This window comes from Populus nigra, chromosome 2, assembly GCF_951802175.1.
Source record: "Populus nigra chromosome 2, ddPopNigr1.1, whole genome shotgun sequence".
NCBI lineage: Eukaryota > Viridiplantae > Streptophyta > Magnoliopsida > Malpighiales > Salicaceae > Populus > Populus nigra.
The window spans coordinates 9,087,919-9,092,918 of NC_084853.1; positions in this window are offsets into that span (position 1 = coordinate 9,087,919).

Sequence of the window (5,000 nt, forward strand, 5' to 3'; positions counted from 1 at the left end):
CATGGGCTGGACGCTGGACTGGCCGGGCCATGCAGGAAAATTCATCGAGGGGACACGCTGAAGAAACAGCGCTGGTTTAGACACGGTGGGCGCAGTGTTGGAATCGGCAGCGCCGATGAAACCGGCAAAGTCGGCAGAATTGGCAGCGGGTGCTGGCGATGGGTCTGGACGGGCTGGATAGTCCAAGGCTCGACGAGAAAGACCGCAGGTTGAGACACTGGGGCAGTGGCAGCCCGCGGGACAGTGTTGGCAGATTCGGCAGCGCAGATTTGTGCGGCTGCAGGTTCGTCGGGGAAAATCGGCAGCGCAGATTTTTCGACGAACATGGGCTGGACGATGGACTGTCCAGGCCAGGCAGGAAAATTTGTCGAGGGGACACGCTGACGAAACAGCGCTGGTTCAGGCACGGGGGGCAGTGTTGGAATCGGCAGCGCCGACGAAATCGGCAAAGTCGGCAGAATCGGCAGCGCAGATTTTTCGACGAACATGGGCTGGACGCTGGACTGGCCGGGCCATGCAGGAAAATTCATCGAGGGGACACGCTGACGAAACAGCGCTGGTTCAGGCACGGCGGGCAGTGTTGGAATCGGCAGCGCCGACGAAATCGGCAAAGTCGGCAGAATCGGCAGCGGGTGCTGGCGATGGGTCTGGACGGGCTGGATAGTCCAAGGCTCGACGAGAAAGACTGCTGGTTTAGACACTGGGGCAGTGGCAGCCCGCGGGACAGTGTCGGCAGATTCGGCAGCGCAGATTTGTGCGGCTGCAGGTTCGTCGGGGAAAATCGGCAGCGCAGATTTTGCGACGAACATGGGCTGGACGATGGACTGTCCAGGCCAGGCAGGAAAATTTGTCGAGGGGACACGCTGACGAAACAGCGCTGGTTCAGGCACGGCGGGCAGTGGTGGAATCGGCAGCGCCGACGAAATCGGCAAAGTCGGCAGAATCGGCAGCGCAGATTTTTCGACGAACACGGGCTGGACGGTGGACTGTCCAGGCCAGGCAGGAAAATTCGTCGAGGGGACACGCTGAGGAAACAGCGCTGGTTCAGACACGGTGGGCGCAGTGTTGGAATCGGCAGCGCCGAGAAAATCGGCAAAGTCGGCAGAATCGGCAGCAGGTGCTGGCGATGAGTCAGGACGGACTGGATAGTCCAAGGCTCGATGAGAAAGACCGCTGGTTTAGACACTGGGGCAGTGGCAGCCCGCGGGGCAGTGTCGGCAGACTCGGCAGCAGTGTCTGCCGATTCGGCAGCGTTGGCTTGTTGGCGCGGGGGGCCGATGCGAGTGGGGACTTGGGCAGCGGGCAGTGAAAGCAAGAGTTTCCCCGATGCTGCCGGGAAAAACGCTCCCCGGGATGGCCGGGTGAGATGACCCGGCGGCCCGCGACGGGTCATTCAATTCCATGCCCCGTCAACATAACTCCCGATGTACTGTTTGCTTTTTCGGAAGAAGAGATCCATCCCCCCATCCTCGGCCAGCCAAAAACGCTCCAATTAATGGCCGGGTGAGATGACCCGGCGGCCCGCGACGCGTCATTCAAATCACTGCCCTATCGGCTACAACTGCTGATGGGTGGGATTAGAGGCCTGCCATGGTGGTGAGGGGCGGCGAGGACCGTGAAAGCTAGAGTTTTTCAGAGGCTGCCGGGAAAAAGGCCCCTCGGGTGGCGGGGTGCGAGGACCAGGCGCGTCATTCAATTCTCTTCCCTATCAACTTGGCTCCCGTTGGCGGGATTGGAGGCCTACTGTTTGTTACAGGGCTAAAATCGTCAGGGGAAGAGCTGACGAAACAATGCTGGTTTGGATGCAGGGGGTAGTGTTGGAATCGGCAGCGCGGACAAAATCGGCAAAGTCGACAAAAAAGACTGTTGGTCTGGACATCGGGGCAGCGGCAGCCATGCCGACAGGGGGGGAAATCGGCAGCGCAGATTTGTGCAGCTGCAGGTTCGTCGGGGAAATCGGCAGCGCAGATTTTTCGATGAACATGGGCTGGAAGATGGACTGTCCAGGCCAGGCAGGGAAATTCGTCAAGGGGACACGCTGACGAAAGTAGGCTCGTCGGTGAAAATCGGCAGCGCAGATTTTTCGACGAACAGGGGCTGGATGCTGGACCGGCCGGGCCAGGCAGGAAAATTCGTCAGGGGGGCACGCTGACGAAAAGAGGGGCTGCCGCGTGGAAAATCGGCAGCGCAGATTTTTCGACGAACATTCGTCAGGGGGGCACGCTGACGAAAAGAGGGGCTGCCGCGTGGAAAATCGGCAGCGCAGATTTTTCGACGAACAGGGGCTGGATGCTGGACCGGCCGGGCCAGGCAGGAAAATTCGTCAGGGGGGCACGCTGACGAAAAGAGGGGCTGCCGCGTGGAAAATCGGCAGCGCAGATTTTTCGACGAACATTCGTCAGGGGGGCACGCTGAGGAAAACAGGGGCTGCCGCGTGGAAAATCGGCAGCGCAGATTTTTCGACGAACATTCGTCAGGGGGGCACGCTGAGGAAAACAGGGGCTGCCGCGTGGAAAATCGGCAGCGCAGATTTTTCGACGAACAGGGGCTGGATGCTGGACCGGCCGGGCCAGGCAGGAAAATTCGTCAGGGGGGCACGCTGACGAAAAGAGGGGCTGCCGCGTGGAAAATCGGCAGCGCAGATTTTTCGACGAACAGGGGCTGGATGCTGGACCGGCCGGGCCAGGCAGGAAAATTCGTCAGGGGGGCACGCTGACGAAAAGAGGGGCTGCCGCGTGGAAAATCGGCAGCGCAGATTTTTCGACGAACAGGGGCTGGACTGGCCGGGCCAGGCAGGAAAATTCGTCAGGGGGGCACGCTGACGAAAACAGGGGCTGCCGCGTGGAAAATCGGCAGCGCAGATTTTTCGACGAACAGGGGCTGGACTGGCCGGGCCAGGCAGGAAAATTCGTCAGGGGGGCACGCTGACGAAAGTAGGCTCGTCGTGGAAAATCAGCAGCGCAGATTTTTCGACGAACAGGGGCTGGACGCTGGACTGGGCCAGGCAGGAAAATTCGTCAGGGGGGCACGCTGACGAAAACAGGGGCTGCCGCGTGGAATGGCAGCCTACACGCAGATGCGAATTCGGCAGCGCACGATGGCTTGAGCAGGTCATGGGTTCGACTTGGCGCGATCTGAAACCTGGACGAGGGACTGTCGACGCTGGACGAGCCAGCGCGGTGGCCTGTCGTGCCCCGTTCAGGGGGGGCCTGCCGCGGAGACAGCCCTCGCGGGCTCGACAGCGCAGGCCAGCGTCCCCGACGTCGCTGGCCGCGGCAGGCGAGCTGCCGGGGTTCCCGCATTCCTACAAGAAAACGTCGTGCTTTCCACATGAAACCAATCCAGTAAAATCAGCCATATTTTTATGAGGCTGCCCACTGAATTTGGGGTCATTCCGGGCCGGTTCCTAGTTTTGCGGATTTACTCGATTTCTAATGGTAGGAAAATTAAAACAAATACTTCCCGACCTCGAAAAATTCTGGGAAAATTAATGAAGGTGGATTGGATTTTTGCCAACCTCTCTGCAAAATTTCAGCTCAAAATACCAAGAAATGAATTTTTTAGAGGGGGGGTGACAGCTGGGACCTAGTAGTGTCTCCCCCTGCCAGAGCTGCAATGACACTTATTGCTCTTTAGGGAGCCACCAGGCCGGCGCCCCTCAAAGACCACACGCGCGCGCGCGCCCGCCCGCGCTGGGCGCTGGGGCGCTGGGGCCTGAGGGCCTGGGGCCCTTGGGGGCCCTTGGGCGCTTGGGCGCGCGCGCGCGGCCCCCGCAGCCATGCCGCGCCGCGCGACGCGCGGACAGCCCCTGCTGGCTTGCTCTCTCGCCCGCGGGGGGGCTGCCTTCGGGCCCTGGCCCCCCGCGTTCTGGCCTGCCCCCTGCGTGGGAGAGGCTAGGCGCTGCAGGGGCCAGCCCGACGTCGCTGGCCGCGGCAGGCGACAGCCCCTGCTGGCTTGCTCTCTCGCCCGCGGGGGGGCTGCCTTCGGGCCCTGGCCCCCCGCGTTCTGGCCTGCCCCCCGCGTGGGAGAGGCTAGGCGCTGCAGGGGCCAGCCCGACGTCGCTGGCCGCGGCAGGCGACAGCCCCTGCTGGCTTGCTCTCTCGCCCGCGGGGGGGCTGCCTTCGGGCCCTGGCCCCCCGCGTTCTGGCCTGCCCCCCGCGTGGGAGAGGCTAGGCGCTGCAGGGGCCAGCCCGACGTCGCTGGCCGCGGCAAGCGAGCCGCCGGGGTTCCCGCATTCCTACAACAAAACGTCGTGCTTTCCACATGAAATCAATCCAGTAAAATCAGCCATATTTTTATGAGGCTGCCCACTGAATTTGGGGTCATTCCGGGCCGGTTCCTATTTTTTCCGATTTCCTCGATTTTTAATGGTAGGAAAATAAAAAAAAATACTTCCCGACCTCGAAAAATTCTGGAAAAATTAATAAAGTTGGATTGGATTTTTTCCAACCTCTGTGCAAAATTTCAGCTCAAAATACCAAGAAATGAATTTTTTAGAGGGGGGGTGACAGCTGGGACCTAGTAGTGTCTCCCCCTGCCAGAGCTTCAATGACACTTATTGCTCTTTATGGGGGTGCCCCCTGACTGGCCATGGGGCGCGCTGGCCTGGCGCCCATAGGCCTGCCGCGGGGGATATGTGGGCTGTTGCTAAACTCGGACTAAGGTGGGGGGCCTCATGGCCCGAAGTATTGCCGGCATCGATGACCCGTTTTCCGGCCGGCGACGACCCGATTCCGGCCACCGTCTTCGGGACCCGCTCCAAGCCGTCGGGCGCGTTGGGGCTGCTTATCCGCGGCGTGGGCGTGGCATTCATTTGCCGTGCTTGTGCCAAGGTGCTGGCAGCTGCTGCGCGGCTGTCTGCTTGCCGCGACGTCACGGCGGCGGTGGCCGCTGCCCCTGCTCGCAAGTCGGAGGCCTGGCCGACGTGGCTGGTGCGGACCGCCGAGCTTGGGGATTGCGAGGAGAGCTCTACGCTGGCGTGGGCGTGGCATTAAATTGCC